Source organism: Benincasa hispida, chromosome 6, assembly GCF_027475165.1.
Source record: "Benincasa hispida cultivar pf3 chromosome 6, pf3_genome.v1.1, whole genome shotgun sequence".
Taxonomy (NCBI): domain Eukaryota; kingdom Viridiplantae; phylum Streptophyta; class Magnoliopsida; order Cucurbitales; family Cucurbitaceae; genus Benincasa; species Benincasa hispida.
The window spans coordinates 11,609,808-11,623,896 of NC_143483.1; positions in this window are offsets into that span (position 1 = coordinate 11,609,808).

Below are 14,089 nucleotides of genomic sequence, written 5' to 3' on the forward strand. Positions count from 1 at the left end.
TATATTTCACATCTTTTAGTTAGAATTTGGTTTATATATATATTGTTGTAAACTTGAGGAGCACAACGGGAACATGGATACCAATAAAATATAATATTAAAATAAATATAATATAATAATAAAATATCATAAAATAAATAAATATAACAACAAAAGATGAATTTCTCCACTTTCTCCAATCTTTTTGGATTGATTGTGTGTTTTCCAAAACCCACAAAATGTCACTATTTATAGGCAATTTAGCGAGTAGGAGGTGAATTACATGAACACTAGTGTGTAATCTTAAGACACATGGACAACATGCGGAATAATGGATAAATGACATATGACCAATGAACACTAATAATGAGCATCTACATTACACCTAATTTAACATATTTATAATACTCCTCCTTAGATGCTCATTATATATGAAATATGCATCGTTAAAACTTTACTAGGAGAGAACCTACTGAGAAAAATCCCTAGTGAAGGAAAAAAAGTATATATTTCATATAACTTGATACTCTTAAAAAGAATACAGTATATTTATTCCCACTCATAGAAACATCACTTGAGATCTCCGAGTCGCCGAATTCTAATGTTGTGCACTAGTTTTCCAAAGGTTGTGGTTGGTAATGATTTTGTAAATAAGTCTGCCAGATTATCATTCGAACAAATTTTTTGTATAGTGATGTCACTATTTTCTTCAAGATCATGAGTATAGAAAAGCTTTTTTGAAATATGTTTTGTCTATCTCCTTTAATATATCCTTCTTTGATTTGGGATATACATGCTATATTGTCTTCATATAATATCGTTGGAAGATTTTTACTAGAAAACAAAACACATGTTCCATGAATGTGCTAAGTCATTGATCTTAGCCATACACATTCTCGACTAGAATCGTGACTTGCAAGAATTTCAACATGATTTGAGAAAATGACCGTTATGGTCTGTTTCACCGATCGCCATGATATAGCAGTTCTTCCACATGTGAATAGATAACCTGTTTGAGATCTAGCTTTATGTGGATCAGATAAAGATCTAGAATCTACATAACCAACTAAATCAAAATTTGATTTATTTGAATAAAATAAACCCATATCGATCGTTCCTCAGAGATAACATATTATATGATTAATTTCGTTCCAATATCTTTTTGTTGGAGAAGAACTATATCTTGCTAATAAATTTACTAAAAATGCAATATCTGATCTTGTATTATTAGCAAGATACATAAGTACACAAACTGCACTACGATATGGTACTTCAAGACCAAGAAGTTCTTCATTATCATCTCGAGGTCGAAATATATCTTTCTTTATATCCAATGAACGAACTTTCATTGGAATATTTAATGGGTGTGCTTTGTCCATATAGAACCTTTTCAAAACTTTTATCCTATATAGTTTGACTAATGAACAAATATCTCATATGCTAAATGTTCAATTTGCAAGTCAAGGAAAAAATTTATTTTTTTGGGATCTTTCATCTCAAATTCTTTCTTAAGATATTCTATTGCATTTGAAAGCTCTTCAGAAGTTTCAATTATATTTAAATAATCAACATAATCTTGAATGTGATTTCTTTATAAAAATACAAAGACATATTGGATTATTTTGATATCCTTCTTTCAACAAATATCTACTCAGGCGATTGTACCACATTCGTCCTGATTGCTTCAATTTGTATAATGATCTCTATAACTTTATTGAATACAATTTCCGAGAATTTGATTTATATGTTTCAAGTACCTTAAATCCTTTTGGGATTCTCATATAAATATCATTATCAAGAGATCCATATAAATATGTTGTGATTACATCCATAAGATTCATATCCAGATTTTCATACATAGTCAGACCAATTAAATATCTTTGTGTAATTACATCCATCACTAGAAAATATGTCTCCATAATCAATACCAGGTCTTTATGAGAAACCTTATATAACTAGTCTTGCTTTATATCTTGTGACCACATTATTTTCATTCATTTTTCTCATAAATACCCATTTGTATCCTACAAGTTTGACACATTTTGGTTTTCGGACTACTGGTCCAAAAACTTGATTTTTTTTAAAAGTGAGTTTAATTCTGCCTCGATTGCTTCTTTCTACTGAAGCCAATCTTTTCTATGTCGACATTTTTCAACAGATTTTAGTTCAAGATTCTCATTTTCAGTTATAATACCAAGAGCAACATTATACGCAAAAATGTTGTCAATAACTACATTAGTTTGGTTCCCTTTTTTTTTTTCCTATCATGATATAGTTTATTGAAATTTCATTATTATCTTAGGTATTTTACCTTCCTCACTTGTCATGTCAAGAATTTCTTCATGGATATTTACATCCTCAACCAAGTTTTTTTTTTTACTATTAATTATTTTTCGTTTTCGAGGATTTTTATCTTCGGAACCCACTGATTTACCATGCTTCTTGCATGTTCCAGACTCATTAGTAATAACTTATTGTATTGGGACATCAATTTTCGATGGAACATTTACAACTGGTATATGTGATTTAGTTACTTTCTTTGCATCTATAAATGCATTTGGTAAACGATTTTTTATATTTAGCAAATGAATCATTTTCTGAACTTCAAGTGTTGGGGTTGATATCCTAAAGTCTTGTGTCCTGTAATTTGTAAACAGTTTGTATGAACGCTTGTGTTGTTAATATATGATATTTACTTCACATCTTGTATTTTGCTCAGTACTTGTTTTATTTACTTTACCACAAACCAAGAAACATAAAATCCTTGGTTATCTAAATGTGACTCAAGCATATATATGATGACATACAAGTGGATCATGTTTTGAGTGATAACCAAAATGGTCTGTAGTATATGGATATAGGAGGGAAACCTTATCCCGGTAACGCTATGGATGCAGCCCGCTTTATGGAATGGTCATGTTGTGACTTTAGATGGTCTGATTCTGATCATTCATGTTGAGGACATGCGAGCGGGGGCGTCCTATACAAAGAGTTTGTATAAGACCTGACCACGAAGTGTTAAATTCTCGTTATATAACATAGTTCATGACAGAGACTTCACTTTACTAGGATGACCATAGGTAACATGGCCTCAATCTTGAGTGAGTTAAGAACTCCTGCCATTGAGGGTGGTCCTTCGATTTGTATGGGTGTGAGTGGCTAGGTCGCTGATTCAAACCTACCATTTTGGGGATTCATCTGATTAAGGAGCTGGGAACTCAGCTATACAAGATGGAATTCACTCCTTCCCCGAGACAGGGGTAAGCAGATAGATAGCTCCCTTAAGGGTTGATTCTGGGGCTTGAACGATGTGGCACCACATACCTTCTCTTGGCCCGAAAGGTGTTCACACATAGTTGGACTATGTTGTATTGTTCATTAGAGGAATCAATGATACTTAAGGAGTGAGATGTAACTACAGGGGCAAAATGGTAATTTGGCCCAACTACACTTACGAGCATCTGTGAAGGGTCATCGTACTCATGATTGGTTATATCCAATGGACACAGAAATATATCTGTGTAGGGTTGGCAACGGGACCGAGGCCGGGGCAGGGTAGGGTAGGGTCCCCGTCTCGGGCCCCATGGGGGAAATTTCCCCCCATCCCCGCCCCCGTCCCTGCCATTTGAAGGTGGGGACGGGGGCGAGGATTCCTCGTCGGGGAAACGGGTCCCCGCGGGGATTCCCCTACTAATTCCCCACGGGGATTTTTCATTTTTTTCTTTTAATTTTTTAAGTTTGGGCTTGACTTTTGGGCTTAAATTTAGAACTTATATATTCAATATTGGGCTTACAACACTATAAGTTTATAGTATACAGTATAAACATACATATAAATAAGTTATTTTATATATTATAAATATATATTTATAAAATATTAAAATATAACTATATAAAATCGGGGTCGAGGTCGGGGCAGGGATACTATCCCCGTCCCCGCCCTATCCCCAGACGGGGCCCTGAAAAAATTCTCCGGTTTGACCTCATCCCCGGTCAAATCGGGGATTCCCCGCCCCGAGGGACCCGACCCCACGAGGAATTTTGCCAACCCTATATCTGTGAAGAGAAGAGTTCAACTGTTGGTCTTTAGTGGAATGCCTGACAGTTAACGGATGGTGGATCTCGTGGCTAAAGAGTTTAGTCAGCTATACACGGACCGTTGAAGCTTTGAGCCACAGGTCCATTAAGTCCCCTGGGTAGCTTGGATAAAGTCGAGAACCAGTGTTTGGGTTAATTTGAAATGTTCAAACTGACAAGAGGAAGTTCGATTATATATGATATAATTGGACTGGTGTATATGATATAATTGGTTAAATGTATGAGATACATTTTTTGGAGGAAATAAGATATAAATATGATTTATATCAAGTAGAGGAGAAAATACTATAGTAGATATGTGATATCAAACTATAGGATAAAAATATAATATGATTATATTAATTAATTAATTAATTAATTGATTAATTATATGATAATTAAGCCAAAATTCACGTTTGGACGTGGGTTAGTGGGAATGAGTCGGTTATTGTAACTGGTGAAATAAAAATGAAATTTTTTCATTTTTGAATCGTTCGTCAATCGTCCAAAAGAAAGAGTGAGTGCGCATTGGTGAAAAGAAAACGATCGCTTAAAGAATGGAGAGCCTATGCGATAGTCGCCTCGCGCCTAAACGATCGCACACTATTTCCTACACGATCGCATAGCTTCTTTAAACGATCGTATAGTATATCGATTTTGCTAAACGATCGTATACCTTTTTCTAAACGATCGTTTAGTAAAATCTACACGATTGTGTAGCTTCTCCTAAACGATAAAAATTCTGCTATTCGATAGCGTCTTTTTCCCTCCCACTTGTTTATCGCCTACACGATTCGTGTTTCCTCCTTCCTCTACCAAATTCACCAAAGACCACGCTTTGGGTTCTCACTCCCAGAATAACTGGGACTCTTTTCTAGTGGTGTCGTCCCTGCAGCGTTCGTGTCACGGTTGTTCATGTTGCTGCAGTCGACGCTTCTGCTGGGAGTTGGTAGATCGCATGGAGGTTTTCCACTGCTTTGACTGCTAAAGTTTGAAGAACATCTTCAACCGGTATGGCACTCTTTCCCTTGTTATTTTTTTATTCATAGCATGCCGATAATTAGTGTTTGTTTACATAACTGTATGTTGAATGTATATTGTTGTATTTCGGTCACTGTGAGATCGGAGCGATCCGAACATGCTCGTGGAACTCTTTGGTAAGAGATCCTTCAATTGGTATTAGAGCTAGGTTCTGATACTTCGACTTCATCTGTTGCAACGAAATGACATATACATTCATGGTGGGTGCATTTCTATGCTGTTTAATAGTTAAATTTTGTTGTGGATATGCAGATTAATGGATGTTTTCAGGATGATTAGCCTCAGTTTGATTTAGATCCTTTTACATTTACCATTGTTTATAAAGGCCCATGTGTGTTTTGGCATTAATAATAGTTATCGAGTCTGTATTCAAAGTTTGTTTGAAGTTTTGAGTCGTTCGTCAATGAAGTTCTGGGCAAGCATTGCAGTTCTTCAAGGAATGAGGCGATCTAGGGTTGATCACATCGTGTAGTAGATGTGCTACGAGATCGCTTTTGATCACATTGTAAAATCGATGGAGTACGCGATCACTGTTGAACGCATCGGTTAAATGATGAGGTATGCGATCAAGAGTTGATCGTATCGTTTTGACGATCGGGTACATGATCGCTGAGTATCGCATCGTGAAGACGATGAGATGCATGCGGATCATTTAACGCGCGCGCACGTTAGACAATTATTTAGGTCAGCAAGCTTCATCGCTTAATAACTGACTAAACGATCGCTTAGTAAAGCAAGGTAAATCGTTTACCTGGTTGAACGCATCAGTTAGACGATGAGATGCTCGCATATCGTTTAACGTGCGCCCGCACTAGACGATCGTTTAGGTCAGCAAGCTTCATCGCTTAGTAAATGACTAAACGATCGCTTAGTAACGCAAGGTAAATCGTTTACCTGTTGTCGCACTACTTAATCGCATAGATGATTAGGCTTAACAGCCTCGTCGTCGTCTACACGATCGTTTAATTATGCTCCTATCGTTTAGTGCACACTGAACGATCGTCTACCTACTGGAGTTTACTACACGATGAAGATCTCCTGGCGGTTCAAGACCCGATTCGCCCGTGAATCGGTTTGCTCGATGAAAAATGTAATAGATAGGGTTTTTTTCATTCCCGTTTTTGTAAACGGTTCATTAATCCTTTATTTATTACATGCGATGTATGTTTTTTTTATATGTCATATGGTATGCACATAAAGTAAATCCCACCTTAGGTTATGCAATGGTCATGCATCATCTCTTTATTGTAATTGTTATAATTTAGAGAAGCATGATTTAATTATGTAAGAGCATGCTCATGCATCATATAATATAAGAGTTATATTTATGCATGCATAAAAAGCATTAATATGCATCATCTTTATATTATAATTGTTATAGTATAAGGGTGAATGATAGCATGTTTGCTTGGTTGTTGCGCGTTATATAAAAGTTATATATAGTAATGACCAGACATTGCATGAAGCATGATACATAGGTTATTTTATAAATGTTATAAATGTCTCGTTGTGTGCAATGGTTTTAGTTGTTTCTTTTTAAAAGTTAAAGAGAAATTAGAATTAAAAGAAATAAGAAAGACATGCATGCTCACTTAGGTTTAATATATGGTTTTAAAGTGTTTAAAACTTGGATCACATAGACCTAAGATCACGGTTCTAATACGATTAGCAATCTTAAAGCTTTAATCTTTTAATCAGTTTAATAGGATTAAATTGGCTAATAAAAGGTTAAAGTGTAGCAAATCCATCTATAAGGGGCCTTTTGTCTAAGGCGGGTTCTATCTAGGCTGGGGTATTTAAGTTGACGGAAAAATAACACCCCTACTTTGGAACTTACCTGGAAAGGTGAATTAGATAGATTTGATGCATGCATGCAAGTTAAGGACAGTCCATTAAAGTATTTAAATGTGACTACTTGAACTTGTTCATATTTCTTAGACAAACGTTGTTTATGAGCAGAGTTTAAAAAAACGACTTATACTAAAATTAGTAGTCGGATTGTCTAGGTTAATGAATCTTTAGGTAGAACATTCAGTGGGAGGGACTTAAGGCATAAGATGCTTCACTTAAACCTTTCACGTTTCTTCTAAATAGTCCACACCGTGAGATCTACCCTCGGCCTCGTGGCACCTTTGGCGTGCCCCCCCAATAGATGGTGTTTGGGTAGGTCAATATCAAGGTGGATGGAGAGAGTGTTCATAGTAAGTGGGAGCGGGAAGTGCGACAACATATCCCTCGACCTCCCTCGTTAGGTTGAATAAAGTTACTGCGCATTGCCTCAAGGCACCCTAGGAGTGTCCCCCTAAAGGATGGCAGTTTTGCGCGTTTCTTTATTTGATCTCCTGTAAGAGGATAAGGTAACTTAGTCTCTTGTCCTAATCTGCTTCTTCCCTACGGTGGACTCATTAGGGCGGGACTCTGACACCGAAAGAGAGGGGTTACACTTATACGGAATAGTTAAAAGCTAATGATTCTGGACTGAAAAATGGTAGCTGTTAGGTTCAGTTCCAAAAGTTGGTTCTGCCGAATGGTTGAGAATGTCTCATCCCAGTGAAGGGGCAACTAATCACCCCACCAGTGACGTTTGTCCTGCTTCATTGGGGCATCATTGCAAAATAAAAGTCTATAACTTAGGGTACTTGAATCTTTTTTGCAAAACTGATTGGTTTAAAAGTGGTTTAGCAAAATCTAATAAAGTTTTGTTTGTATTTTCAGCAACATTTTCAAAATGGCCGCAACCATGTTGGCATTACTAAGCGCCGAAAAACTTATTGGCGATAATTTCGTAACATGGAAACACATGATCACGATGATCCCGATCATCGAGGATCTCACGTTCGCTCTCACGGAGGCTTGTTCTCCTATTCCAGCTCCAAATGCCACTCGAAATGTTTGGGAGGCATACAAGAGATGGACAAGGGCGAATGAGAAGGCCTGAGCCTACATCTTGGCAAATCTTTCTGAAGTCTTAGCCAAGAAACATGAGCCTATGGTCTCAGCGCGTGAGATCATGGAGTCCCTACGGGGGATATTTGAACAACCGTCTAAACAGCTTATGCATGAGGCTCTTAAATCTATATTCAACTTCAATATGGAAGAAGGCACCTCTGTTCATGAACATGTGCCAAACATGATGGTCCACTTTAATGTGGCAGAGTTGAATGGGTCTACCATCGATGAGGGCAGTCAAGTTAGCATAATCCTGCATTTTTTGCCGGAGAGATTCCTGCATTTTTTTAGTAATGTGATTCTTAACAAAGTGAAATATAACCTTACAACTCTCCTCAACGAGTTATAGGCATACCAATCTTTACTGAAAAGTAAGAAGAGGCAGAAAGGTGAGGCAAATGTTGCTTCATCCTCTAGGATGTTCCATGGAGGTTCGACCTCAGGAAGGAAGTCTGCACCTTCTGCTTCTAACTCTACAAAGGGGAAGAAGAAGAAGGGTAGTAAGGGTAAAGGGAAGGCACCTGCTAACCCACCACCTGTCGCCCCAAGAAGGCATCTACAGGTTGTTAAGGGAAAGTGTTTCACTGTAACTAAGATGGACACTGGAAGAGGAACTGTCCTCGATATCTGAAAGAGAAGAAAGCAGCCAAGGCTAAGGCCAAGGCCGATAAAGATAAATGCGATTTACTTGTGCTTGAAACTTGTTTAGTGGAGAATGATGATTCCGCCTGGATAATTGATTCAGACGCCACTAACCATGTTTGTTCTTCTTTTCAGGGGATTAGATCTTGGCGATAGCTGGAGGCGGTGAGATGACGATGCGAGTAGGCACCGGGCACGTCATCTCAACTGTGGCAATGGAAGGACTCCAATTAGCTTTACAGAATAGGTTTATTGTTTTAAGTGATGTATATATTGTTCCCAAACTAAAGAGAAACCTTATTTCTGTAAAGTGTTTATTGCAATGTAAATTTACTATCTCTTTTAATGTGGATAAAGCATTTATTCATAAAGATGGTGTTTTTATTTGCAGAGCAAATATGGAATCAAATTTATATGTGCTAAGACCGTTAGTCATTAATTCCCTCCATAATACTGAATTATTCAGAATTGTCGTAACTTAGTCAAAATGTCGACGAATTTCTCCAAAAGAAAATGCCCAATTTTGGCATCTACGTTCAGGTCACATCAACCTCAATAGGATTGAGAGATTGGTGAAGAATGGACTTCTAAGTGAGTTAGAAGAAAATTCTTTACCAGTGTACGAATCTTGCCTTAAGGGTAAAATGACTAAATGACATTTTACTGGAAAAGGTTATAGAGCCAAGGAGCCTCTTGAGTTAGTACATTCCGAACTTTGTTGTCCGATGAATGTGCGAGCCCGAGGTGGCTATGAGTATTTTATCAGTTTTATTAATGATTACTCAAGGAACAGGTATGTTTATCTTATGCAACGGAAGTCTGAATCCTTTGAAAAGTTCAAAGAGTTTAAGGTTGAAGTTGAAAACGCATTAGATAGACGGATTAAAACACTTCGATCGGATCGAGGTGGAGAGTTTTTGGACTCAGTATTCCAGGACTATTTGATAGAACATGAAATCCTTTTCCAACTCTCAGCGGCAAGTACATCTCAACATAATGGTGTAGTGGAGAGGAGAAATAGGACCTTGTTAGACATGGTTCACTCAATGATGAGTTACGCTTCCTTACCAGACTCATTTTGGGTTTCGCAGTGGAGATTGCGGTATACATACTCAACTGTGTTCCCTCCAAGAGTGTTGCAAGAACACCTCTAGAGTTGCGGAACGGGCGTAAAGCTAGTTTACGTCACTTCCGCATTTGAGGTTGCCCTACACATGTGCTTGAGGCCAATCCCAAGAAGTTCGAACCACAGTCGAGGTTATGCCTCTTTGTAGGCTACCCCAAAGGTACACGAGGGGGTTATTTTTATGATCCGATGGAAAATAGGGTGTTTTTTTCAACAAATGCTACTTTCCTGGAGGATGATCATATAAGGGAGCACAGTCCATGAAGCAAATTCGTGTTGCGTGAGCTTTCCAATGAAACTACTAAAACTTCAACAAGAGTTGTTGAAAAACCTGCTACATCAACAAAAGTTATTGATGGGAGTTCATCCAATAGGTCAGTTCTACCTTAAGAGTTCAGTGAACCTCAACGTAGTGGGAGGGTTACGAACCCACTCGTTCCCTATCTGGGTTTCACAGAAATCCTTATTATGGTAGCAAACGGCAACGTTGAGGATCCGTTGTTTTATAAGAAGGCAATAGAGGATGTTGACCGGGATGAATGGGTCAAGGCCGTGGATCTCGAGATGGAGTCGATGTACTTCAACTTTGTATGAGATCTTATAGATCAGCCTGATGGGTTAAGACTTATAGGTTGTAAATGGATCTACAAGTGCAAACGGGGTGCTGATGGGAAGGTACAGACCTTCAAGGCTCGACTTGTGGCAAAGGGTTATACCCAGGTAGAGGGAGTCGACTATGAAGAGACTTTCTCGCCTGTTGCCATGTTAAAGTCGATCCGTATCCTCCTGTCCATTGCAACTTATTATAATTATGAGATATGGAAAATGGATGTCAAGACGACCTTTCTGAATGGCAATCTTGAGAAGATCATTTATATGGTGCAGCCCGAGGGATTTATAGCCCAAGGTCAAGAGCAAAAGGTTTGCAAACTGAATCAGTCCATTTATGGACTGAAACAAGCGTCTAGATCTTGGAACATACGATTTGATACTACGATCAAGTTGTATGGCTTTGACCAAAACATTGATGAACCTTGTGTTTACAAGAAGATCATCAATGCTTCAGTAGTCTTCTTAATATTGTACGTAGATGATATCCTACTCATTGAGAATGATGTAGGTCTACTGACTGCAGTTAAGAAGTGGCTAACGACCCATTTTCAAATGAAAGACTTAGGAGAGGCTCAGTTTGTTTTAGGTATACGAATCTTTCGGGATCGTAAGAACAAAGTGCTACCACCGTCTCAGGCATCGTACATTGACAAGATGTTGCTCAAGTACTCAATGCAGGACTCTAAGAGGGGCCTACTACTGTTCAGGCATGGAGTCACTTTGTCTAAGGACATGTGTCCGAAAACGCCTCAAGAGGTTGAGGAGATGAGACAGATCAGTCTAACCTAGATCAATTTAATGTTGTTGACCCGTTTATGATGGCTCTCATGGCTATAGTGTTTGAGGGTCACCTATGGAGCATGAGTTTATAGGATTGCCCACAGTTGGACTAGGGCAAGTGGGGGATTTTATTGTACTGGGTTTTTATGCCCTAGTTTATTGTTTTGTACTAGTTTTTTGTACACCTCACTTCGCTTTATGATAAGTGGGAGATTGTTGAGTTTGATGCCCTAAAGTCTTGTGTCCTATAGTTTGTAAACAGTTTGTACGAACGCTTGTGTTGTTAATATATGATATTTACTTCACATCTTGTATTTTGCTCAGTTACTTATTTTATTTGCTTTACCACAAATCAATAAACATAAAATTCCTGGTTATCTGTATGTGACTCAAGCATATATATGATGACACACAAGTGGATCATGTCTTGAGTGATAACCCAAATGGTCTGTAGTATATGGATATAGGAGGAAAACCTTATCCTGGTAATGCTACGGATGCAGCCCGCTTTGTGGAATGGTCACAAATGTTGTGACTTGTCACAGATGGTCTGATCCTGATAATTCGTGTTAGGGACATGCGAGTGGAGGCGTCCTATAAAAAGAGTTTGTATAAGACCTGACCATGAAGTGTTAACATCTCGTTATATAACACTGTTCATGACAGAGACTTCACTTCATTAGGATGACCATAGGTAACATGACCTCAATCCTGAGTGAGTTGGGAACTCCTTCCATTGAGAGTGGTCCTTTGATATGTATGGGTGTGAGTGGCTAGGTCGCCTATTCAAACCTACCATTTTGGGGATTCGTCTGATTTGGGAGCTGGGAACTCGGCTATACAAGATGGAATTCACTTCTTCCCCGAGGCAGGGGTAAGTAGATAGATAGCTCCCTTAAGGGTTAATTCTGGGGCTTGAACGATGTGGTGCCATAGACCTTCTCTTAGCCCGAGAGGTGTTCACACATAGTTGGACTATGTTGTATTGTTCATTAGAGGAATCAATGGTACTTAAGAAGTGAGATATAACTACAGGGAAAACGGTAATTTGGCTCAGTTGTACTTACGAGTATCTGTGAAGGATCATCGTACTCATGATTGGTAATATTCGATGGACACAGAAATATATCTATGGTGAGAAGAGTTCAGCTGTTGGTCTTTAGTGGAATGCCTAACAGTTAACGGATGGTGGATCTCATGGCTAAAAAGTTTAGTCAGATATACACGGACCGTTGGAGCTTCGAGCCACAGGTCCATTAGGTCCCCTGGGTAGCTTGGATAAAGTTGAGAACCAGTGTTTGGGTTAATTTGAAATGTTCAAATTGACAAGAGGAAGTTCGATTATATATGATATAATTGGACTGGTTAATTGTATATGATATAATTGGCTAAATGTATGAGATATATTTTTTGGAGGAAATAAGATATAAATATGATTTATATCAAGTAGAGGAGAAAATACTATAGTAGATATGTGATATTATACTATAGGATAAAAATATAATATGATTATATTAATTAATTGGTTAATTATATGATAATTAAGCCAAAATTCACGTTTGGACGTGGGTTAGTGGGAATGGGTCGGTAATTGTAACTGGTGAAATAAAAATGAAATTGTTTCATTTTTGAATCGTTCGTCAATCATCCAAAAGAAAGAGTGAGTGTGCATTGGTGAAAAGAAAATGATCGCTTAAAGAATGGAGAGCCTATGCGATAGTCGCCTCGCATCTAAATGATCGTCCACCTCGCGCCTTAACAATCGCACACTATTTCCTACACGATCGCATAGCTTCTCTAAACGACCGTATGGTATGTCGATTTTGTTAAACGATTGTTTAGTAAAACCTATACGATCGTGTAGCTTCTCCTAAACGATAAACATTCTACTATGTAATAGTGTCTTTTTCCCTCCCACTTGCTTATCACCTATACAATTCGTGTTTCCTCCTTCCTCTACCAAATTCACCAAAGATCACGTTTTGGGTTCTCACTCCTAGAATACCCGGGGCTCTTTTCTGGTGGCGTTGTCCCCGTGGCGTTCGTGTTCTCGATTGTTCATATTGCTGCAGTCGACGCTTCCGCTGGGAGTTGGTAGATCGCGTAGAGGTTTTCCACTACTTTGAGTGCTGAAGTTTGAAGAACGTCTTGAACTGGTATGGCACTCTTTCCCTTGTTATTTTGTTGTTCATAGCATGCCGATATTAGTGTTTGTTTGCATAACTGTATGTTGAATGTATATTGTTGTATTTCGGTCACTGTGAGATCGGAGCGATCCGAACGCGGTCGTGGAACTCTTTGGTAAGAGATTCTTCATCAAGTCCACATTGATCTATATGGGAATCTAAATGAGACAATAACAATGCATTCTATGTAATTTCTTTTTTCAACTTCTTAACTCCTCCCTTAATGTTGGAAATTTTGTCTCATTAAAATGGAAATCAACAAATCATGTAGTAAATACATCACCCATCAAGAGTTCAAGATATTTAATAATTGATGGGGAATCATATCCAATATATATTTCTAACCTCCTTTGAGGACCCATCTTATAAGTTGTGGTGGAGCAATTGAAACATATACTGTACATGCAAAAATTCTTAGATGAAAAATATTTGGCACCTGGCCATAAGTTAATTATAATGGCGAGTACTTATGATAAGCTACTAGCCTAATGCGTACAAGTGACACTGCATGCAAAATAGCATGTCCCCACACAAATGAGGGAAGCTTAGCTCTCATATGTAATGGTCTTGCAATTAATTGCAAAAAAATTATAATTGATTATGCTAAACCATTTTGTGTATGAACATAAGCTACAAGATGTTCAAACTTATCCCAATTGACATACAATAATTATCAAAATCATGGGATGTAAATTCA